This window comes from Dendropsophus ebraccatus, chromosome 15 (genome assembly GCF_027789765.1).
Source record: "Dendropsophus ebraccatus isolate aDenEbr1 chromosome 15, aDenEbr1.pat, whole genome shotgun sequence".
Lineage (NCBI taxonomy): Eukaryota > Metazoa > Chordata > Amphibia > Anura > Hylidae > Dendropsophus > Dendropsophus ebraccatus.
In genome coordinates, this window is record NC_091468.1 from 64,537,652 (window position 1) to 64,563,930 (window position 26,279).

The following is a 26,279-nucleotide window of genomic DNA, read 5'->3' on the forward strand; positions in this document are numbered from 1 at the left end:
TGCCCATACACGTTAGTTAGAGGTTAATAAATCCTGCTGATCTAATATGTATGAACTATAGAAATGAACAGAAATGGAGCATGCTGGAATCATATCGTTTGGCATTTGATTACCTATGGCTAAAGAAGTTGGATGCGGCCTTAGAAGTCTTGGAAAACTTGGATGCAGACATCCATAGACTGTATCCATGTTTTCCAGGATTCCCTTGGGCTGCATCCAACTTATCTTGTGTTACGTGTATAGCCACTGCTATGACAGCTGTATATTTTAGAGCCAAAAACAAAAAATCCCCTAATGTGTAATCAGAAAAGCTTTAAGGAAATACCTCCTTGATTACAAACGGATGTGATCCGATCACAGTTTTTGGCTCTATAGTTACGGCTTCCAAACAAAGCTAAAAGTAAAAAAAAACAAAACTATAACACAGCCTGGTAACTATCATTGTGCCCTTCTTCTTTTTTCTTATTCCTTGTTTGTTTGGGTTTTTTTTTTGCAGTTTTTGGTCCATTGTCTAAATTAAAAACCAGATTTGAAATTTGGTCCCTTCACTTTTCTTGGAAAGTTTAGTTTCTGTTTGTGGGAGTCTGTGTCCGTTCTGCTTAAAAAAAGTGACAGTAAGCTCAAGCGGTGAGACTAGTCGATGTCTGTTTGCAGAAATGTTGGCTAGGGATTAGGTCACAGACCTCAAGTTCTTTTACTCTAAATTCTTAGAAGCCATAGCAGCAGGTATAGATTTATGTCCTCATTTGTCAGGTCTGGCATAAGGTATAGTAAACCTGTCGGTCTGCCGGAGGCCACCCATTTTTTTCATCACTTTAAAAAAAAAAAAAAAAAAAAAAAAGTGCTAAGAGAAACTCCAAAGTGGGAGATTTAACAAAGAGGGTAAAATATTCACTGGTGTAAACTGCCCACAGCAACCAATCCAGCTCAGCTTTTTAGCTTTGGTAAAATGTAAGACGAGCCGTGATAAATCTGGGCCAAAATGGGAAAAAAAATGCTAATTATTGTGCTGTGAGATTACTTCTTCTGCTAGATCCACTTTTAGGTTTGGCTCAAAACTGAAAACTGCAAACTCCAAAAAAACACCAGCCTAAATCTTCTTAGGTGACCATTTCTAGGTTATATTTTGAAACATCCAGCTTTATGTATAATCCAGATCTATAAATCTACACCTTACACCCATCTGTTTTTTTTTTTTTTTTGGCAAATGAGGTTCAGTGTGGATAAATGTACCTGGGTACTAATAACCCACATGCATCATATGTCCTAGGAGGAGTAATAACCAGCAGCATCATTTGTCCTAGGGGGAGTAATAACCTGCAGCATCATATGTCCTAGGCGGAGTAATAACCTGCAGCATCATATGTCCTAGGGGGAGTAATAACCTGCAGCATCATATGTCCTAGGGGGAGTAATAACCTGCAGCATCATTTGTCCTAGGGGGAGTAATAACCTGCAGCATCATATGTCCTAGGGGGAGTAATAACCTGCAGCATCATTTGTCCTAGGGGGAGTAATAACCTGCAGCATCATATGTCCTAGGGGGAGTAATAACCTGCAGCATCATATGTCCTAGGGGGAGTAATAACCTGCAGCATCATTTGTCCTAGGGGGAGTAATAACCTGCAGCATCATTTGTCCTAGGGGGAGTAATAACCTGCAGCATCATATGTCCTAGGGGGAGTAATAACCTGCAGCATCATTTGTCCTAGGGGGAGTAATAACCTGCAGCATCATATGTCCTAGGGGGAGTAATAACCTGCAGCATCATATGTCCTAGGGGGAGTAATAACCTGCAGCATCATTTGTCCTAGGGGGAGTAATAACCTGCAGCATCATATGTCCTAGGGGGAGTAATAACCTGCAGCATCATACAGTATCTCCTAGGGGGAGTAATAACCTGCTGCATCATATCTCCTAGGGGGAGTAATAACCTGCAGCATCATTTGTCCTAGGGGGAATAATAACCTGCAGCATCATATGTCCTAGGGGGAGTAATAACCTGCAGCATCATACAGTATGTTCTAGGGGGAGTAATAACCTGCTGCATCATATGTCCTAGGGGGAGTAATAACCTGCTGTATCATATCTCCTAGGGGGAGTAATAACCTGCAGCATCATATGTCCTAGGGGGAGTAATAACCTGCAGCATCATATGTCCTAGGGGGAGTAATAACCTGCAGCATCATATGTCCTAGGGGGAGTAATAACCTGCAGCATCATATGTCCTAGGGGGAGTAATAACCTGCAGCATCATATGTCCTATGGGGAGTAATAACCTGCAGCATCATATGTCCTAGGGGGAGTTACACGGGAAGAGTCACTGGTAGAAAAGGATCTGGGTGTACTCATAGATAATAAACTACAGAACAGCATGCAATGTCCTGAGCCTGGCATTGCTTATACTCAGTATTGTATAGGCCTAGTATTCTCTATACTCTGTATTGTATAGGCGTAGTATTCTATATACTCAGTATTGTATAAGCGTAGTATTCTATATACTCAGTATTGTATAGGCGTAGTATTCTATATACTCAGTATTGTATAGGCGTAGTATTCTATATACTCAGTATTGTATAGGCGTAGTATTCTCTATACTCAGTATTGTATAGGCGTAGTATTCTATATACTCAGTATTGTATAGGCGTAGTATTCTATATACTCAGTATTGTATAGGCGTAGTATTCTCTATACTCAGTATTGTATAGGCGTAGTATTCTATATACTCAGTATTGTATAGGCGTAGTATTCTATATACTCAGTATTGTATAGGCGTAGTATTCTCTATACTCAGTATTGTATAGGCGTAGTATTCTATATACTCAGTATTGTATAGGCGTAGCATTCTATATACTCAGTATTGTATAGGCGTAGCATTCTATATACTCAGTATTGTATAGGCGTAGCATTCTATATACTCAGTATTGTATAGGCGTAGTATTCTATATACTCAGTATTGTATAGGCGTAGCATTCTATATACTCAGTATTGTATAGGCGTAGCATTCTATATACTCAGTATTGTATAGGCGTAGTATTCTATATACTCAGTATTGTATAGGCGTAGTATTCTCTATACTCAGTATTGTATAGGCGTAGTATTCTATATACTCAGTATTGTATAGGCGTAGCATTCTATATACTCAGTATTGTATAGGCGTAGCATTCTATATACTCAGTATTGTATAGGCGTAGTATTGTATAGGCGTAGTATTCTATATACTCAGTATTGTATAGGCGTAGCATTCTATATACTCAGTATTGTATAGGCGTAGCATTCTATATACTCAGTATTGTATAGGCGTAGCATTCTATATACTCAGTATTGTATAGGCGTAGCATTCTATATACTCAGTATTGTATAGGCGTAGTATTCTATATACTCAGTATTGTATAGGCGTAGTATTCTATATACTCAGTATTGTATAGGCGTAGCATTCTATATACTCAGTATTGTATAGGCGTAGCATTCTATATACTCAGTATTGTATAGGCGTAGCATTCTATATACTCAGTATTGTATAGGCGTAGTATTCTATATACTCAGTATTGTATAGGCGTAGTATTCTATATACTCAGTATTGTATAGGCGTAGTATTCTATATACTCAGTATTGTATAGGCGTAGCATTCTATATACTCAGTATTGTATAGGCGTAGCATTCTATATACTCAGTATTGTATAGGCGTAGTATTCTATATACTCAGTATTGTATAGGTGCAGTATTGTAGATGCATGTTGTTTTTTGGTTTTTTTTTGACAGTGCTGAAATCTCAGCTACTTATCTGCTTCATCTGAACAATCCCCCGAGGCTGTGTTTACACATTTAGTTTTCCTGTGTACATTTTATATACATATATTAGTGTGTGTATGTACTTTGGCACATATAACCTACCAAAGTATGGGCCAAAAACCACGTGCAATTTACTCTCATTGTTTTCAATCTGAAAACCTGTTTACATAGAGAATATTTTATTGCATGTGCATTTGATACTTGCTGCAGTAAGTGCTATTCCTTACAGCGGGCATCTGAGCCGCAAGATGCTGTGTTTGAATGGGACTCACTGGAGTCCATGACCACTAATCAAATAGTATTTCCATCCTACTATGGATGGCCTATCCGCAGGACACCTGACACCGGTGCCAGTCATCCGATTGGCACCAGAAATAATGTGCGGTGGCCGGAAGTCTTATCCAGCTGCACTCACCAGCCCCACTGTTACACACAATAAATGGAGCCGAGGGGTTTACCCCTTTAAATTACTGCTATGTATTTCAGCCAAAGTAAATAATATTGTGTATGAACCTGTCCTTATACTATTATAGTCCTAATTCCTTATCGGTATGGTCCCCTCCCCCACCATGGTTGTGGACAGCATGCCAGTTGTCGTTATATTGAACCTGTTGGTATATTGTGGATCTCTCCTGATCTCGGTGCACAGTATTGGCCTGTCGGGAGGACATCTCTGATATATGTGCTGTGTTTTTTTTTTTTTTCATGCCTTTTGATCAAGACTCCACTTGTTTGGCTGTGGAATGAATGGGAATGTGCTGCACCTTAGCGCTGGCAGTGAATTCTTGCATACATAGAAGTGGGAGGGTGGAGGAAGGAAAAAAACAAAAATCCACAGCTATTTATGGCTTCTACTCCTGAGGGCATTGAATGACTGTGAAGGGGGACGCCTGAGGTTGGAAACCTGCTCGCTTTTGAAGGATGAAGCACATAATGTGTAGAAGAGCAGCTCAGTAATTCATTCTGGTTCCAGCAAATAAGCTTTTCACGGAGAAATGATCTACGTCTATTCTATTACTGTCTGTGCAGACACTGTGCTGGGCGCTGCTTACTGGAAGACAGCGCTGTCAGGGTAGTGCCATGAAATATGGACTGCGTAGGTGACACATACATACATATACATATATATATAATTTTTTTCTTTTATCTGGCTGATGTCATTGATGGGATCTGTAAGGTGACAGCAGTAAGGAAAGTGTCGTCTCTAGGCATAATGAAGGTCCTTTCACCATGTCAACCAGCGTCCTTTTGCATGCACTTACTAGTCATTGCTCCCACTAGCCAGAAACCTACTCCACACTGATGAGGAGCAAAAACCCCGAAACAGCTGTCTGTGGATGGATACCTTGCTGAGGTGGTTTCCTTGACTGGAGAACGCTTTGGCTTGGTTGTTCCTTCCCGGAGGGAAGGTCTGGCTAGTTCACTGACGTCGAGACATGTGATGGTGTCTCTGCAGTGTTCTTTTGCATATTCGATTTCCCAGGGGGCAATGTTCTAGAATACACTGACGTTGAGACACGTGATGGTGTCTCTGCGGTGTTTTGGTTGATCTCCCTGAGGTCAACCAGTGTCCTTTAGCTTTCACCATGTCTGATATTAGTATGAGCTCATTGCAGTGTATTATATCATTTATTGATAGGCTGCCTATTCATTACTTATTCTATTTCCGGGCCCCTTTGTTCTCTTTTTTTAATCAGAAAGGTAATGGCAGGAGGCTTCTTAAGGTACAAACTCACTGGGTGTATCCGCAGAGAATTTCTCGGCAAGACCCGCTGCGGATCCCTGCCTGTACACTCTATAGGGCAGACAAATGCACAGCCAGATTCACATCCCACTGCGGGTTTGTCAACAGCCCGCCCCGTTAACACACACACACACACACACACACCCGCCGCCGCCGGAGCGTATGTATCACCTGCTCTCCGCTCTGGCTTGCTTCGGGGCTCCCGGCATCTTTGTGTCCCGCTCAGCCAATCAGTGCGCTGTAGCGGGGCAGCGCACTGATTGGCCGAGCGGGACCTGCCGAGAACCCCCGAAGCAAGCCGGAGCGGGGACCAGGTGTTGCATACACTCCAGCGGCCAGGGTTTAACTGGGCGGGCTGCTGACAAACTTCTCCATTCTGCTGCAAGTTTGTCTGCCACAGGGCAGGGATCTGCAGCGGGTCTTGCTGGAAATTCGCAGCAAAAAATCTGCTGCGGATTCACCCAATGTGTTTGTAACCTTAAAGTAATATTGTCATCCTTCCTATATGCGGTTCTCCACCGCACCACTCACAATGCTGCACATTCCATTATCAATATATACCTGTGTAGAAATGGTCTCGCCGCCTGTCTCCTGTAAAATCGTTATACTTCATCGGTGGACAGTGTCACCTAGGCAGGGCTTCATGGCAGTTGGGCACCCTCGCCCTGCTGTCCACCGATGAAATACAGTCATAGAAATACTATCACTAATCCCACCATGTTAAAAAGGCCCTGTGATAGAGCACTTTGACATGTCATAGCAACATGTGAGTGTTCAGACCCGAACAGATTGTCAGAACGGTCCAGGAGAAGACCGCTCTGCAGCAAGTTCACTCCCTGCTCTGTGTCGGCATAATCAGTCGGGCTTCATAGACTTAGATTATGAGCCAACTGAACATGTGACACTTCCTCCCAATCGGTACGCGGCTGAACATTCAGACATATCAAAACTTTTGACATGTCTTAAAGACGTGTCGAATGTTTTTTATGATGACTGTGACGCTTTAAAGTCCATTATACTCCTGGAAAGGGGTTACACTACGCTCTGAATTGCTGCTCCTGAGGAGCTAAAGAGAGAGGGGGAGATAACATTGAAGCCCTGTGGACATAAAGCAGTGGGTATAATGATAATAATCCATGGAATATCTGCCCTGAGCTTTATGGGTGATCAGAGATGAGAGGGAAATCTTACATGAGGGATTATTTTTAGCAACTAGACTGGCTCAGATTGTAAATTCACAGTCAGACTCTCTTGATCTCTCCTGTTCACAGCACAATCTAAGCCCCGCCCCCACTTCCTGTGTTCTGTCCTGGTGTTTCAATTACTAGACTAGGCAGACAGAGCATATTTAGGCAAATTTCAGCAAAAGGAGACCACTAGTAGCCCAGCCCTGTAAGCTTGAATGCTTGGAGCTCCCCTTAGTAGTGGCGAAAAAAAAAAAAACTACAGTTCTAAATTTTTTATTTTATTTATTTTTTAGTTTATGTACCTTTTTTTAGCTGTTCACTGAGCTTAAAGGGGAACTATCAGCAGTTTAGATGAATCTAACCTGCTGATAGCTCCCTATTGTGCAGGAGATGCTGAAAATGGACGTATGCTTCTTACCTTTATCATTCTGGTGCAGTTACACTGGGTTCACACCAATGTTTTTGCAATCTGTTTTTTTTCCATCCATTTCCCCCCCAAAAAACGGGTAAAAAAAAACAGATGCAATTGCTTGCATTCGTTTTGATCTGTTTTCCATTGACTTCCATTATTAAAAAAAACAAACAAAAAAAAAAAACGGATCAAAATGGATTTTTCCCCCCCTTTTTAATGTACACAAAAACATAGTCGAACTCATTTTTGTGTCCATTACAAAAAAGGGATCCGTTTTGATCCGCTTTTTTTTTTTTTTATAATGGAAGTCAATGGAAAAACGGATCAAAACAAATGTAAACAATTGCATCCGTTTTTTTCATCAGTTTTTTTTTTTGCATAAAAAAATGCGAATTGCAAAAACGTAGTGTGAACCCAGTCTTAGTCGTTTGCTCCACAGTCTGGTAAGACTGTTAGGAGCATTGGAGCACCCTTTAGGAGCACTGCCCCTTGCACATAGCGCAGATCCACCCCTTACTGGCCCGTCTCTTTCTAATGATAATCAGTGGACTGGGCCGTCCGACGGTGAGGCAGATCAGCGAGGAGGCGGCGGGCAGCGCTCCTAACTGGTGCCCCAGTGTTCTAACAGTCTTACCAGGTTGTGGAGCACACGACTAACTGCACCGAAACGGCGCCGAGTAGGAAGGTAAGAGACCTATAGTCATCCTCTGCGTCTCCTGTGCAATAAGGACATATCAGCAGGTTAGATTCATAGTTACCCTTTAATATCGTGACCTGTAAATGGTCGTCCTGTTCGGCCTGTCTAATGGGGCCTACATGGTGACAGCGAGGAGATGTAACTAGAGGCACCCTGAATAATTTATACATTATAAGTGTTGCTAGATATATGAATGACAATGATTGTGTAGGAGTAAAGCACTCATCTCTCCATAGTCACAGATACTGTCATAGATTAATCAGGAATATTATACATCCCCCTAAATATAGACATATTTAAAGAGAATGTTACTCCTAAGAGTGCCTCAGAGACGGAGAGCGTTCAATAATTTAATTAGCTCAATGTGAAAGTCGTGCTGCTCTATAATGCAGATCAGAAGGGGGAACTGCGTACTCCTCAGCAACAACAACCCCATTCATTTTACAGCGTCACATATACAAGACAGGGTTTGCTGTGATAATATGAGACTTGTCTGAGACCTATGCTACATCTCCTGGCACTTATTGGCTTTTCTCTGTATAACGTTAATCTTCTTGGAAGCCGTTGTCTTTCCTAGCACAGCCGTATAAAGCCGACCTCATGAGTTCAGCCGCTCTACCCTTTTACAGTCATCCATTTGCATTAGACAGAATTGGTGCAGATGCCCTGCGTCCTCTGTTGTACCCCCAATGTGCCAGCCTAAAGTAATGTGATCATACAATATGTGCTTTTTGTTATGGCTATGTGTCTTTTGACATCAGGTTTCTCTTAACTATTTGGCCATAAGCCTAAGGGTCCATTTTCACAGCCCAATGTGGGGCCATGCATGGACGCTAATAAGTGCCGATCCGTGCTGTTAGTTTCCCTTTGCTATCGGCCTTACATCTGTTAACACGGATGTGTGGCTGATAATAAGTTTTGAAGCTTGCTCGAAAGGCCCTATTATGCAGCGCTTGCTTGCTCCCCGTTCGCTGTTGACGCCATTACACGCACTAACTGAGCAGGATCCATAGATCGTCCGGGAAGTCCATAGGACATAGTGGCAGTCTGCTGCTGCTGCTGCTCCTATTGCATCGGCAGATGACCATCAGGGAAACACCAAATGATATCGGCTATAACAGCCCATAATCATTGGACCATAATGGCTTGGTGTAATAGGGCCTTAAAGGGAACCAATCAGCCCAATTGGGCTGATTTGGTTCCCTGTAGCACTGTATAAAGCTACCGTGCAGCTCCCGGCAAGTATTGGCCGTGGCTTCAGCAGCGGCTTTATACCAGAAATCCCTGGGCACGCGGCAGTGAGATAGGCGGGAGGTAGTCATCTGGGCGGCTCCCTGCCCTTGTGTAGTCACCGCTCTCTCCCTGTGAGCCCTTTTGGCGGGGATGAGTGACAGGCCTGTTACTGGTGCCTCTCCCTGTCAATCATCCCGCCAAGTGTGGTGACTACAGACAGGCAGGGAGCCGCCCAGATGACTATTCCCCTCTCTGCCGCACGCCTGAGGATTAAAGAGGAAAGGCTCCCGACCCCCAGCTAGATCTCCTTATACTAACCTCATCTCGCTGAGTCCCGATCCCGGAGCGCGCACGGCTCCATTCATTCTCTATGGACGCCGTACCCATCTCCACAGTGCGCGCGCCGGCTTCTGACCAGGATATCTCTGTCCCGGGAGCGGGACTCGGCGAGGAGGTCAGTATAAGGGGATCTAGCTGGGGGTCGGGAGCCTGTCACCCCGGCACGGGGGGGGGGGGGGGGGGTGTGTGTATGGTTACAGGTCTCCTTTAAACTTAATTTTCTCTGGTATAAAGCTGCTGCAGCCGGTAGGTGCCGCAAGCAGCACAGGAGCTTTGTACCTTTAGGCTATGTTCACCCAACATTGTTGCAATTGCAATAACGGCTGTGATTAATGTAAAAGATACGTTGTATTTGAATAAATGGAATCCCAGCTGGAGTGTATACACACAGTATACACTCTGGCCGGGATTCCAACCGGCCGCACGGAAAACTGACATGTCCGTTCTGTGGCCGCTATTCATTAAATGGGGGCTGCACAGACGTGTCAGTTCACACAATGGAGCGTGTGGCTCCAGTTCGCATCGCAATTCAATTGAATTTAAAGGGGTTGTCCAGCGAAATCTTTTTCTTTCAAATCAACTACTATCAGAAAGTTATACAGATTTGTAATTTACTATTATTAAAAAATCTTAAGTCTTCCTATACTTGTTGTATGTTTTATGTTTTAATGTTTTATTTTCAGTCTGACACAGTGCTCTCTGCTGACATCTGGCCGAGAAAGGAACTGTCCAGAGCAGGAGAGGTTTTCTATGGGAATTCATAGAAAACAAAAACAGAATTCCTGTCTCGGCCAGAGATGTCAGCAGAGAGCACTGTGTCAGACTGAAGATAAAACAACATTTCCTGCAGGACATACAGCAGCTGATAAGTATGAGAAGACTTGAGATTTTTTTAATAGAAGTAAATTACAAATCTATATAACTTTTATGATATAAGTTGATTTGAAAGAAAAAGATTTTCACTGGACAACCCCTTTAAGTTTATCCGGCTAGTATTGCAGTACCGTCGGGGATAAACTTCACTGACACCGGCCGTTCTGTGACTCATATGTAGTGTGACCCCATCCTTAGGGTGCGTTTACACAGAGACATTTATCAGACAGATTTTTTAAGCCAAAGCCAGGAAAAGACTATAAACAGGGAAGAGGTCATAAAGGAAAGACTGAGATTTCTCCCCTTTTTAAATCCATTCCTGGCTTTGGCTTCAAAAATCTATCAGATAAATCTCTGTGTAAACTCTCCATTAATGATAGCAATCAGCTGAGGATCAGGCATTTTCCCACCGCCTAGCTGATCACTGTCACTTTAACACAGGCTGATTGCCATTTCTAGCAGCAATCCTGGCCGATAATCAGACTGTGTAAAAGGCCTTGAGTGGATTCTGGCTCTTTCTATTCACCCTCCATAAACCCGGATTAATTAGCATGGCGTCCTCTTCGTCTGACCTTTTTATAGACGCAATAAATTCCTCCTCCTTACTGTTAGAATGGTAATTCTGATTATCAGCCCACACCGGGCCTGTGTATAGCGTCCAAGTGTTTCTGCATGGTCCCGTAATAAGGTTGTGGAGGATGTAGAAATGCCGTCCTATACTGACAGGTCCCTGCAGCAACGATAAATAAAACTGCAATCACAACAACTAGCACAAGACCCGTGTGAGGGAAGACGGCCGCTCTGGATGATTGCGCTGGCTGAAGTGGCGGGGAGCCATTCCCGTCAATGCATTTTCTTTTACAGAACCTCTTGGATCAAAACAAAATGATGTTGTGCTGTCATCCATTAGTGTAATGGCTGTGCCTGTGTGCCTTCAAAGAGGGGTTTCAGCTGGAGCCGTGGCTAATGTTTAATTCGGTGTAATGGCTCTCTTATATTTTTGTGCATAGTACCTAGTAGGAGCTCCACGTCTCTGAGTCACCATGGCTGTAGAAGACTCCAGATTATTGCGCTCCTAAAAATACTGCGCTGCTTTGTGGGAGGTGAGCGCAACCCGCGTTATACTCCCAGGGGGCACAGACAGCCTAGGATTGTGGTGCCCCCCCCCCCCCCCCCCCCAATCAATGCTGCTTTCTTAATAGACAAACAGACACGTTTTTCCTATCTGTTCAACGTATCTGTTTTTAATTGGTTACAGAGAGAAAACGGCACTATTTATGTGTACGTTAAAAAAAGGCATCTGTTTTGATCCGTCTTTTTTGGGGGGGGAGGGTGGGGGGGGGGGTTTATAATGGAAGTCAATGGAAAACAGATCCAAACGGATACACCCCCCCCCCCCCCCCCCTCCCACACACTCTTTGTTTCATTGGTAGACTGTGTCACCTGCTGGAAGAGCGGGCCCAACTGCCGTGAAGCCCCGTGTAGATGACAGGAGAGGGGGCCCAACTACCGTGAAACCCCACATAGATGACAGGAGAGGGGGCCCAACTGCTGTGAAGCCACACCTAGATGACAGGAGAGGGGGCCCAACTGCTGTGAAGCCCCACCTAGATGACAGGAGATGGGGCCCAACTACCGTGAAGCCCCGCCTAGATCACAGGAGAGGGGGCCCAACTGTCATAAAGCCCCGCCTAGATGAAAGGAGAGGGGGTTCAACTGCCATGAAGCCCCGCCTAGATGACTATTTTCACCAATGAAATTAAGCAATTTTAGAGCAGAAAGGAGACAAGCGTTATACAGGTATATATCACATGTGCAGGATCTAAGGAGAACCGCACATAAGGGGGGTGACCATACCTGTCATTAGAAAAAAACTGTCAAACGTTTTGTTCAGTCGAGGTCTGAGTGTTCAGGAGAACCAGGAGGGATATGAACACACAACAGCGTGCTCACCTTCCGCTCTGCGTCTTTTGTAAGCAAGACTGCTCCATAGACTCCTCATGCGGCCGTCTAAGTCATATAACACAGAACAGAGAGAGGACTTCTCCCCACTCGTTCTCCTGATTTTTTTTTATTTTTTTTTTTTGTTTAACACTCTAAAAGTTTCGTGTGACACGTCCTGTCCAAACAGGTTTGTGTAACCACGTATTATACAGCATGGTATACAGTGTATAGCCTGTAGGTATATGCTGTAGGAACACTGTAAACTTCATCTACTATAGAGGTGGGCTAGTAGTTTTTCAAGACATTGAGGGTCTTTAAAAAGTACGGTCTGTAAGTGTGAGTGAGAACGGTGGATGCCTGCGTCATGTACATTGTGCTCCACAACCCACCCAGTGTTATTTTTACCCCGTTACCTTCCTCTTCTCATCGATTGTTGAAGAAAAAGCATTCTTCATTAACATAAACCAAATGTTATTTAATTTGTTTTCTTAGTAAGTGTCAAAATAAATCTGTTTGCTAGGATCCCTTTTTAGCGCTGTTGACTCATGTTACAAGGGATCCGTGTACTTGCAGAGGAGTTGATGGTAAGCTTGCATTGGTTTTATTTTAGACTCCCTTTTAATTTTTTCTCTATAGTTTAAGAATTAAAGGGGTCTTCCGCTCTGAATTAACTTTATGTTCTATGTCTGGGCAGCAACATATGAAAACAGCCTATTCTTACCTCTATGCGCTTCTCTGGTATCCTTCTACGTCATTTTCAGTCCTCGGCTGAACAATCCCGTCTCCACCTCCGACACAGACTCGTCTGAGGGTGACAGCTTGCCCAGCCAGTCACAAACTGAGACGGGACATCGCTACGGTCTGTGATTGGCTGCGCGGGCTGTTACTACCCAGACTAGTCTCAAAAGTGGAGGTGGGATCATTCACCCGAGGACCGAAAAGGACGTAGAAGAACACCAGGGGAGCGCAGAGTGTTAAGAATAGGCTGTTAGGTTAACTTTATACTGCTTGTTGGTTGGTGGTGATTACACCAGTATTTAGTATTTCAGTTTTGGAACATATTGTATTTTAAGTGGAAAGTGGAAAATTTTTAGGGGTTAATTTTTCCCAGAATACCCCTTTAAGCCAACATTATACATTTGTGAGGTTTTTTATTTTATCTAAAGAGCCTTTTAACCAGGTGTTATCGGACATATTTGGCCGATTATTGGCCATTATGGTCAATAATCTCTTTGTGTAATAGAAGGCAACTTAGGAGCCTATTCCACAGGAGCGATAATCGGCCGATTATCGCTCGGTGGAATAGAGAAAACAATCAGCCGATCGTTTATTTAGGGCCAGACCTAAAATCATCTGTCCCCCACCGCGCATCGCTATGGTTGAATAGCGGTGCATGGCGGGCGACCAACGATTTGAGAAGCAGCATACATTACCTAGAAGGACTTCTTCTCCGCTCCGTCTTCCTCCGTGGGTCCCGCGGTGCAGCATCAGCAGCTCCGGAGTGGCCTGACTGAGCAGTCAGACCGCTCAGCCAATCACAGGCCAGGACCGCTGCGGCCAGTGATTGGCTGAGCGGGTTTGACAGCTCAGACAGGCCGCTCTGGAGTTGATGCTGCGCCGCAGGACCCGGGGAGAAAGACTGAGCGGAGGAAAAGTCCTGCCAGGTAATGTATGGTGCAAGGGCTGCAAGGACATCGGTAACTATGTCCCTGCAGCCCTCGCTCAACGATCATCGGGCTGTGGAATAGTCCCAGTAAATGAGCGCCGATCTAGCAGATCGACGCTCGTTTACATCGTTAATCGGGCCTCCATCGGCCCGTGGAATAGGACCCTTACCTGTCCGCTAGTTCCCGGAGATTGCACCATGTAATAGGGGCTTTAGTCGAAGACAAGAGTGGTCACAAGCAAACTAATAAGGCATAGTGCCAGACTACAGAACACAATGCAGTATCTAGAACTGAAGTCTAGACTCAGGATCAGGAACAAAAGCCTCGTTCAGCACAGGAACAGACAGAACGAAACCAGGAATACAGAATTTACTAAGACAAATAGACAAAGACACTTGATGAACCAGGCATCAATATCTGAAAAAAAAAAAACAACCACCTGCGCAGGCTTTATAGATGAAGAAGCTTCAATAGGATCCATATTCAGATAACGTGTTTCGAGGTTGTCATCATTACTTCTTCAGATCCACAGGACCCAGAACCGTGATAGCCACATATTTGTTTTATAGGTACACACGTCTATATCTATATCCTTGTATGATCTGTATATGACTGTGCAAAATACATTTACTATGCATAATACGTTTAGTTTTGTTTATATGGAAGGGAAGTCTTTTTTTTTTTTTTTTTTTCCTTTTTTTTACAGAATTTCCCTTCATCCTTCCTCTTCAGCATTGTTTTTCTAGTCCTATTCCGTTCATCTAGGCCCTAGTGTATGTTCACTGTGTAACCATGGTGACGGTACACTGTGGACATGTAGAAGAAGCCGTGTTACTATGGTGCTAGCCGGTGTTTATCATCCTATACGGCAGCCTCACTGATACCCGCCACTGAATATAAGAGATTTTGCTGGAAAAATGTTGCGCGTTTTTTCTTTTTTTTCTTTTTTTTCCCCCATTCAGTTTTTTCATTCTTTATATCCATTAAAAGTACACCACCTTTGTTTGGTTCACACTTACCCTTTCATTTTTGTTTGCGCCATCCACAGCAGTATTTAGTTTTGCCAAATTAAAGGGGTAGTGCGGCGCTAAACATTTATACACAAAATATGTCAAAGGTCAGGTGGTGAATTTCAAATGGGGAGAAGTTGTGTGAAACCGCAGTGCTTATTTTACAGCTTACTCTTATTGTACTATTAGATGGCCCCATCAATAATGTAAGCGAGCGCCAATCTGCTAGATCAGCACTTGTTTACAGGGCCTATTACATGGCTTGATGATAATTTAGCGAGGGCTGCAGGGACATTGTTAGCGATGTCCGTGCAGTGTCCGTGCAGTCATTACCCTAAACTGTTCATTTGTTACCTGTCCAAGCTCCCAGTGTTCTTCTGCCCTCTGCTTACTTCCTGTCACCGTGCGCTGTAGTGATTGGCTGAGCGGCCTGTCAGGTCAGACACCACTTTGAAGCTGCAGCCACTGGGCCGGGGAGAAAGTAGAGGGCTGGAGAAGACCGGGAGCTTAGAGAGGTGATGTATAACAGTTTGCTCTATTAGCCATCCGCCATATGTTGCTATTACACGTAGCAATGTGCAGTCGACGGCCAATGATTTTGTTGTCCAACCTAAAGACACGATCAGCTGATGATCGTTGTTTCTATTACAGAGCCATAGTCGGCTGAATCGGCCCAATTTGATGATTATCACTCCATGTAAGGACCCATTTACACTACGGAAAACGGAACCCTCGCCCGCAGACTCCACTTGGAATCCCATTTGCCATCTGTTTCAATGGGATGCCTCGCACCCCTCCATATGAGAGGCACAGAGAGAAGGTTGACGCAAGGAATCCCATTGAAACAGATGGCTCATTATCAGGAAATCTCGACTTTTTTTTATACATTAGGCAGGCCCTGTGTAACCTATAGAGAGGGGAGGAGGGAGATTAGTCGCCAGCAGAGAACAAAGGATTACACAGTGGGAGCTGTGGGAAAGTCGGTATTTAGAGGTCAGAGAGGTCAGTGCTGACTTCAGAGGAGATAGACCGGTCATGTAGCTTTCTGTAGATTTCTGCAAAAAAAATAAAAAAATAAACGACAGTGACACCTTAAGAAGCCGTTTGCTTGATATCTGTAGCTGTAGATAGTAAGAAGTTAAATTTCGGTTTGCTGCCAAGCTCCACTGGAAATTTTAGGCCTAGAGTTTAATGCTTGTCACCTCCTATTAACGTCCTTCGGTAATAATTTCAGTGAACTTTCTTTGGTTGTAGATTTTGCTTCAAGATGACAACGATGTAAATAAAAGTGTCACATCAATGTCGTCTCCTTTCTTTTTCCATGTCGAGAAAACGCACAAGTCATTAAGATAATTGATGCGGCCACTAAAAAGCAGTGACCGCAGCCGAGTGAACTTTTCTGGTCATTTTTCTTTCTTTTAACCTCCTGCAATTGATGATCTGTATGGTCACTGCCGGCTGAGCACCCGTCTTCTGGAATAAAGCTACATGAAGAATTCGAAGTGCCCTGTAAGGCTCAAAGGGCAAAGACACCATTTTCTTTTGCCTTTTCTAGATCAGTGTTTGTCAAAGCCGTCCTCGAGGATCCCCAGCAGGTCACGGCTTAAAGATGTCCTGTGAAGGAAGTATACATAGCATCCATTACATCAGCTGGGGCGACATGAAGAAAATCCATGAGCTCTGGAGGTTTCCCAAGGACAGGATTACATGAAGGGCAATGAAAGCCATAGGGGCTGTGGGATAGTTTATTTTTTACATCTAAAATTACCAGTTTTTGGGCATGTGATCACTTTTAATTTATGGATTCAATCTTGTAATCGGGAAATACAGTGGTACCTCGGTTCTTGAACTTAATTGGTTCCGGAAGGCAGTTTGAGAACTGAGCAGTGTCTTCCCATAGGAAATAATGTAAATGTATTTAATTGTTTCCAGCCCCCACCAATAATTACCTTCAATACTCATTTATTACATTAAAAAGTTGCCCAGTTTAATCTCTACAGCACAGTACAGAGCAACACTATATACTGTACAGGACATTATACTCAAGGAACATTAAAAAAAGCGCCAGCAATTATAGTACAGTGGTCACTATCTCCTCACTCATCCTTTACTGTATAGGGTCTCCCCATCCCAGCACTGTAACAGATGGGAGATGGCGGTGCACTGACTGTACTACTTCTGTGCTGTATATGCCCTCCAGCAGTCTTATACAGTATAGGATGGGAGATGGTGGTGCACTGACTGTACTGTATATGCACTCCAGCAGTCTTATACTGTACAGGATGGGAGATGGTGGTGCACTGACTGTACTACTACTACTGCATATGTGCACTCCAGCAATCTTATACAGTACAGGATGGGAGATAGTGGTGCACTGACTGTACTACTACTGTACTGTATATGTGCACTCCAGCAATCTTATACAGTATAGGATGGGAGATGGTGGTGCACTGACTGTACTACTACTGCATATGTGCACTCCAGCAATCTTATACAGTACAGGATGGGAGATGGTGGTGCACTGACTGTACTACTACTGTACTGTATATGCACTCCAGCAATCTTATACAGTACAGGATGGGAGATGGTGGTGCACTGACTGTACTACGACTGTACTGTATATGCACTCCAGCAGTCTTATACAGTAATGTACTGTAAGTGAAGCCCCACCAGTGCTAAACTCACCAGGTACAACCCACCAGGTACAACCCACCATCCACGCTCGCAAAAATGTTCAGATACCGAGTACTTCAAGACTGGGGGCCCGAAAAGTGTTTGAGAACCAAAGCAAACTTTTCTTGAAAATACAGTTTGAGTTCCAAGTAGTTTGAGAACCGAGAAACCACTGCAGTTCTTTAACCCCTTGCTGCAGATGTACCAGCTTGTCCAATTTTAAAGGATATTCTAGCCAAAAATTTATTTTAATATAAAAAAAAATTTGAATCGACTGGTGTCAAAAAGTGGCATAGATTTTTAATGTACTTCTTTTAAAAAAAAATCTTCAAGCTTCCAGTACTCATGAGCTGCTGTATGTCCTGCAGGAAGTGGTGTATTCTTTTCAGTCTGACACAGTGCTCTCTGCTGCCGCCTCTGTACATGTCAGGAACTGTCCAGAGCAGCAGCAAATTCCCATAGAAACCTCCCCTGCTCTGGACAGTAAAAAAAAAAAAAGCAAAAAATATATGATGTAGCCCATACAGTGAATGCAGAAAATTAGAAAAAGTTACAAAAATGCTAATTTAGCCTTTTTTTTTTTTTTTTTTTTACATTAACCCCCATAGCGACCCATGACGTATCTGATAAGTCATGGTGCCGCGGGGGGTGTTCAGAGCGGGGTCCCGACGAGACCGGGCCTCAGCGTCGGAATGACGCTGATCCCGGCTCGGCAATAGATTGCTATGGCCTGCAGCAGGCCATAGCAATCTATGACCGATCTAATCGATCTTTACTGTGTATATACACAGCATTGATCTCTATGAGAGATCAGTGCTATCTATATGCAAGTCCCCTAGGGGGGCTTCTAGTTAAAGTAAAAATAAAAGTAAAAATGTTTTTTTATTAATAAAAAAAATCCTCTCCCCATTAAAAGTCCAAATCACCCCCCTTTTCCCATTTTATAAATAAACAAATAAATAAACATATTTAGTATCTCCGCGCGCGTAATCGACCGAACTATAAATTAATCACATTCCTAATCTCGCACGGTAAACGGCGTCAGCGCAAAAAAATTGTGCAAAATTGTGCATTTTTGGTTGCATCAAATCCAGAATAAATGTAATAAAAAGTGATCAAAAAGTCGTATATGCGCAATCAAGGTACCGATAGAAAGTACATGTCATGGTGCAAAAAATGACACCTGACACAGCCCCATAGACCAAAGGATAAAAGCGCTATAAACCTGGGAATGGAGCGATTTTAAGGAACATATATTTGTTAACAATGGTTTGAATTTTTTACAGGCCATCAGATAAAAGAAAAGTTATACATGTTATATATCGTTGTAATCGTAACGACTTGAGGGACATGCATAACAAGTCAGTTTTTCCATAGGGCGAACGGCGTAAATGCAAAACTCCTCAAAATCAAAACAAATTCCTTTTTTTTTTCAATTTGACAGCGCAAATGATTTTTTTCCAGTTTCGCAGCATATGTTATGGAAAAATAATGCCTGTCATTGCAAATTACAATTGGTTTCACAAAAAATAAGGGCTTATGTGGGTCTCTAGGTGAAAAAATGCAAGTGCTATGGCCTTTTAAACATAAAGTGGAAAAGCAAAAGTGCAAAAACGAAAATTTGCTTTGACCTTAAGGGGTTAAAGAAAGTCAGGCAAATTTTTTTTTTTTTCTCTTAAAGTATTGTATTGCCCCACAAAAGTTATACAAATCCCCAATATACACTTATTACGGGAAATGCTTATATTGTACTTTTTTCCCCTGCACTAAGTACTGTATCAAGGCTTCACTTCCTGGATAACATGGTGATGTCACTTCCCCAAGAGCTGTGCGGGCTGTGGCTGCTGGAGAGGAAGATGGCAAGGGGACACTGAGCATCTCTCTGCCATCATCCTCTCCAGCAGCCACAGCCCACACAGCTCTGGGAGTCAGCTCGTGACATTATCATGTTATGCAGGAAGTGACATCCCCATGTTATGCAGGAAGTGACATCCCCATGTTATCCAGGAAGTGACATCCCCATGTTATCCAGGAAGTGACATCCCCATGTTATCCAGGAAGTGGCATCCCCATGTTATCCAGGAAGTGGCATCCCCATGTTATCCAGGAAGTGGCATCCCCATGTTATGCAGGAAGTGGCATCCCCATGTTATGCAGGAAGTGGCATCCCCATGTTATGCAGGAAGTGGCATCCCCATGTTATGCAGGAAGTGGCATCCCCATGTTATGCAGGAAGTGGCATCCCCATGTTATGCAGGAAGTGGCATCCCCATGTTATGCAGGAAGTGGCATCCCCATGTTATGCAGGATGTGGCATCCCCATGTTATGCAGGATGTGGCATCCCCATGTTATGCAGGATGTGGCATCCCCATGTTATGCAGGATGTGGCATCCCCATGTTATGCAGGAAGTGGCATCCCCATGTTATGCAGGATGTGGCATCCCCATGTTATCCAGGAAGTGAAGCCTTGATGCAGTAGTAAGTGCAGGGAAAAAAAATCACTTTATAAGCATTTTCCGTAATAAGTGTAATATTGGTGATTTGTAAAACTTTTGGGAGGCAATACAATACTTTAATAAAAAATTTTGCTGGACTTCTTTAAATGTAGGCATATTTCTCAATAAAATTTCAAGGAAATCGGCCAAAATTTACCACTGAAGTACAGTATGTCCTGAAAAAAGTCTTAATCACTTGGATAAGTTAAAGTTTCACAAAACTATAACCGCATAAAGTGAGACAGGTCAGATTTTAAAAATGGACTCCCGTCCTTAAAGGAGGAGTCCGTCCATTTCTAAAATCCTGCCGCCAGGAGGGGCAGGGGGGCAAATGATTACAAGTAACAACTTACCCTCCTCGTGCACGCGGTGGGACTGGATGCGGAACCCTAGCCGGGATCTCCCGGGTGTCCATGTCACAACCCAGCTGATAGCTAATTAATTTCCCCTGGTGACGGCTTTTAAAAATCGCCAGACGTCTCCTTTAAGGCCAAAATCAGCCCAGTCCCTAAGGGGTTGAAAATGTGTTTTGGAGGATGTCTCTACTAATGCAGCCTAACATGGTATGACATAGTGTGACCAGTTCCTCTTATCTGCCTTTGGCGCAAAGCCAATGGAAAACTGTTTAGTCTGTGCAAAAACAACATGATAAATGTTGCGCACACCACTGCACGGTTTACACCTGCAAAAACATGCAAACTCAATGATACATATCCCCCAGCTGGCAAACAACCCAGCTCTGTCCTGGCTCCGGAAATAGCTGCGCACCATGGAGCCCAACACTCACCTTGTCACAATCTGAAAGGTTACTGAAACAAACCCCTGAATTTTTTTTGAAAGATCAAGTACACTTTAAAGAGACCCTGTCAGTAGGATTATGCTGACCTTACTAAGGGTAGCATAAACTAGTGGCAGAATAATCTATCGCTTACATTGTTTTGTGCAACTGGTTCAGACATATCCTCCTAATTAACAAGGACGCTCCTCTCCATTATGTGCGTCTAGTCAGTAGTCCTGGATATTCATGAGCACCAGCACACCCTGCACCCTGGAAACTGATTGGCAATTGTCTGTCTATGCTGTCTATAGGCAAACATCTGTCAGATGACAGCTGGGGGGGTTAGGGCAGCACAAAGCCCATTCTCCTGCATATTAGGAGTTCTGTAGTCCTGGGTATTCATGAGCAACAGCAAACTCCGCCCGCCACCTGCTGATTGGCAGTTATCTGTTCATGCTGTGTATAGGCAGTCAACTGTCATTCAGCAGCTGGAAGGCGGGGGGAGGGGTGCGGCACTTGTCCTATTCTCCAGCATATTAGGAGAACGGCTGAACAGGATGATGTAATTTTTTTTATTTCTGCGACTAGTTTATGCTGCCCTCATTTAAGGCAACATAAACCAGGTGACAGATTCCCTTTAAAGTGGCTCTGTACCCACAATCTGTCCCCCCCCAAACCACTTGTACCTTTGGATAGCTGCTTTTAATCCAAGATCTTTCCTGGGGTCCGTTCGGCAGGGGATGCAGTTATTGTCATAAAAACAACTTTTAATCCTGCAGCGCTGTGTCTAACGGCCGGGGCTTACATTTGTATATGCATTAGACTGGCACACCCTCTCTGTCCTTCCTCCCCACCCTCCTCATCATTAGGAATAATCCAGGAACATTTACTGCTGTTTGAGCTTTGCACAGGTGTATTAACTATCCAGCCCATGTTCATTATACACACAGGTGGGGAATAGGAAGCAATCTGCCTGGATCATTCCTAATGATGAGGAGGGTGGGGAGGAAGGACAGAGAGGTGGTGACAGCCGAATGCAAATACAAATGTAAGACCCGGCCGTTAGACACAGCGCTGCCGGATTAAAAGTTGTTTTTATGACAATAACTGCATCCCCTGCTGAACGGATCCAGGACAGATCTTGGATTAAAAGCAGCTATCTGAAGGTACAAGTGGTTTTGGGGGGGTACAGAGGGTACAGAGGATTGTGGGTACAGAGTCGCTTTTAATATTGGGATAAGCCATGTTGGTCATAATGCAGCCAATTTTTTTTCCCTTATAAGCAGTAGCATTCCGCCCAAAGAACAATATAACTGGATACTTTGCCATACAATGTGCTATTTTATAGCCCTTTTTTTTTACATTTTTTATAGAATATAGTAATCTGAAGGTATTCTTAGCCCTGCTTAACCTCCCTGTGCAAACCTGCCTGTATTCTATGTAAAGAGCATAGATGAAGTGGCAGAATATTGCTCGTTTGTTGCGGGGTTATTCTTCCGGTGGAGTTTAGCTGTGAAGATTATACATGAGATGTTACTTTGAATTAGTAGGGAGTAAAACGCTTTAATATTGTGCTTGTTAGATCTAGGGGATAGATGTGCAGTGCCGGTGTCATTGTGCTGCGGTATCACACAGCCGCTCTGTACGGGGCTATGTTCTCGCTGTAGAGAAGGACTCTCTGGCCCCCGCTGTTACAGATTGCAGGCCTACATGGAGTGTGGCGTTACACTGGGCAAGATCTGATGCTGTTAATCAGTGTCTGGTGGACAGATCATTAGGAAGCTGTTCAGAGTGAAGAGCAAGAAATGTGCCGGCTGGGGAAATGTTATGATAGAGGCACCGGGCGTTCGGCAAACCCCTGAGAAGATAATCTGAATAAGTGGGGGGAAACGGAGCACATTTATAGCAAAGGAAGATGCATTTCACGGGCATAATAGTGTTGACTTCATCGCTAACGGTATAGGCTTCCAGGGAAAATCAATTTGTCTCATGCGCTTAAGTAAATTGCAGTAGATGTGAAAGTGACTGAACCATAATTAGCCGTTCCTGATTGGTACAAGTGAAACCCGTGTGTCAGCCCCTTTCTGGGTTCTTGTCCCATTACTAATTACAGTGACAGCTATAAACCATGAACCATCTCTAAAATCTACTTCCATATCAGCTTGGATTTTCAGAAGTCTAGTCCTGTTCCCTATTAAAGGGAGCCCGTCACTATAAAATCCTACCTAAACTATCAGTATCATGTTATGGAGCTGAAGGAGCTGAGCGGATTGATATATATCTTTATGGGGAAAGATTCAGTATAACTTGTAATTTATTGATTGAGATCTCCAAGAGTCCAGTCCATTGAGTGACACCGCCCACTGGACTCCTTAAAACAGAATGAGCAGGGATTTCACTCAACATGTTTCAAGTTATGCTGAATCTTCTCCTCCTGCTCTATAACGTGATCATGATAGATTAAACAGCACGGTCTTAGTGACACATTCCCTTTAAACATCATGTTATTGGCTCACATTCTCTGTATCCGGGGACCCCTGCTAGAACCCTGCTAGAATATTTTGAAGGGCCAAAGATATTTGCTTCTTCCCTGTTGCTGCTCATATTGGAGATTAGAGGATATGCTAAGTGCCCTAGGTGTCCAGAATAGATTGCTGACCTTAGGCGACTGCTGTGATGCTGCCCGGCTCACACAACCCTTTCAGCTAGACGACTGATTTAATTATTACAAATAATTGTTTATGTACTGATTATTATTATTACTATTATTATATCTACTAGTATTGTTATTGTCACTACTATTATTATTAATAATAAGGGTATGTTCACACTGAGGAATAAAAGCCTCAGTGTCTCTATGGGATGGCTGGCGTGCCTCTGCTTCCATCGCTTTCCACTCAGAGTTGCCATGTCTAGTAAGGCTATTTGGTGCACATGGGGCGGGGCTACTGGGGCATACCAGTGATCTGGGGTGGTATTCCCAACCCTAGTGCACTAAACCACTTTACTAACCTAGGGACTAACCTAGAAACTGCGCCGTGGATGAAGGTAAGAAACTTTCCATGATCCTCAGCACCCTGTGCACAATAGAGACATATCAGGTTAGATTTTTTTTAACCTGCTGATAGTTTCTGTTTAATTAAAAAGGTCTTTTCGGCATCTGTTTAGATGAATTGAACCTGCTGATATGTTCCTATTTTACATGGGGCAATGTTTCCGTGCAGTTTGTAGTTCCCAAGGCTATTAGGGTGCACTGGGGGCAGGACTACTGCCCCTGGTGCACTGATTTGCCCTGGTACACAAAACAGTTTTACTAGCCTAGGAATTAAAGTAAATGTACCATCAGTCACATTCTCTTTAAGCGTTGCACATGAATAGAACGGCGCCTGCGTGGGGAAGTCGTGCCAGTTTTTTTTTTTTTTTTTTTTTTTTTATAAATGTAGCCTGGTTTTCGCGCACCAGGCTGACGCACTGGAGGCGGGCCGGCCCAACCGCAGTGGGAGGAAACCCTCTGCCTTCTGTGACGCGGCTCCCTTAGAATCTATGGAGCCGCGTCATAGAGGGGTGGGGGTTTCGTCACACTAGGGGCGGGCCAGCCAGCCTGCCTCCGGTCCTTCAGCCTTGGGCCAGTGCTCGGTAATAGACTGGCGATATGCGTGGGAACTGGGCCGCGGTGTAAAAAAAAAAAAAAGGACCACCGCACCGGTACATAGTACAATTCGCTTTAAATTACAAACTGTACGGAAACCGCACCAAGGATGAAGGTAAAAAAACTTCCTCCTCCAGCTCCTTGTGTTCTATAGGGAGATATCAGCAGGTATCATCGGATGAAGCACTTCTAGGACATTGCGAGTCCGGTCGAAGCATCGCTTCCTTCTATTTACAGGAGGACGATTACATGAAGTCATCTTCTAATTTTTATAGATATAATATGGCCAGAAATCTATTTGAATTACATTTTATCCCTATTATAGCATCTGCATTCTCTCGCCGTCTTTCATTCTCAGTGTTAGGTTTTTCTAGGCCGGGAATAATAGGTTGTAGAAAATACCCTACTGGGAAAAGGCATTATTAATTCTTATCCTTAAAAAAAAAAAAAAAAAGTGTGTGTGTGACTCATGGCAGAAGAGAAGATACTAGATTGTTAGAGGAGTCTATTTGTGGTGCCCATGAGGTCCAGACTAAACACTGACTCTCCTGGCCTCCTGCCTGTAATCTTCGAGTGATAATGGTTTATACTGCAAAGTAATAGTTGTTCCTTCAGTGCGTATCCAGTTCACGTCCATGGGGAATAACACAAGATGATAAGTCTTCTCATTTCTTTTCTGCAGTGGTTGATCACATGTTGCGTTTCACTTGGCGGTACAGTGTTTATATATATATATATATATATATATATATATATATATATATATATATATGTGTGTATGTGTATATATAATGTGTAGTGTAGGAATGGACCAGAGGGGGGAGTTCATGTAATGCAGGATGTCTTCAAAAAAAGGATAACAGATAAAGGATAATGATATAAGGGCACTCACCATTTAAAATTTTCATGTCTTTATTGTAGAAATATCTTTAAAGTCTATCAATGACAAAGCAGGTTGTGGGGACGCCATTAACTCCTGAGCAGCGTGACAGCTGTTTCGCGTAACTAATTACGCATCACCAGACGGTTTTGGTGATGCGTAATTAGTTACGCGAAACAGCTGTCACGCTGCTGAGGAGTTAATGGCGTCCCTGCTACCTGCTTTGTCATTAATAGACTTTTAAGACATTTTGTGAATCTATCCGATAAGTGAGCACCACCATAGTATATAGTGCAATACTCCGACGCACCTTTGTTACATGAACTGGACACAGTAGTGCCGATTACTTTTTCTAATATGACCCTCCTGTAATATTGTGTACAACAGGAATACAAAATAGTCTTTAAAATGAACTCTTTGGTTGATAACACCAATGTTTTAGATTTCTTTTAGGTAGTTGTGAGCTAATACAGCTATTATTCCCATTCATTATTGTTGTGGTCTGAGATTCTTAAAGAAGCAGTTCAGCAAAAAGAAAAAAAAAAAAAATCTTTCAAGTTGGTGCCAGACATTTGTCTTTTATTTCTATAAAAAAATGTGGAAGTCTTCCAGCACCTATCAGCTGCTTTTTTTTCCAGTCTGACACAGTGCTCTCTGCTGCCACCTCTGTCCATGTCAGGAACTGTCCAGAGCAGTAACAAATCCCCATAGAAAACCTCTCCTGCTCCCCAGACTGAAAAGAATACACCACTTCCTGCAGGACATACAGAAGCTAATAAGTACTGGAAGACTAGAGATTTTTCTAATAGAAGTAAATTACTTTCTGGCACCAGTTGATTTGAAAGAAAAAATGTTTTGCTGAGCTACTCCTTTAACTTTGCTCTTGATTTTTTTATGTGAAAATT

The 26,279-nt window shown here is 43.3% G+C and overlaps 1 protein-coding gene across 1 annotated transcript in view; it reads left to right on the forward strand.

Moving 5' to 3' along the window:
* The window catches only part of TULP4 (TUB like protein 4), a 75,977-nt gene that overhangs the window by 2,709 nt on the left and 46,989 nt on the right, over positions 1–26,279 (forward strand). The gene's annotated exons all lie outside the window — the stretch shown is intronic.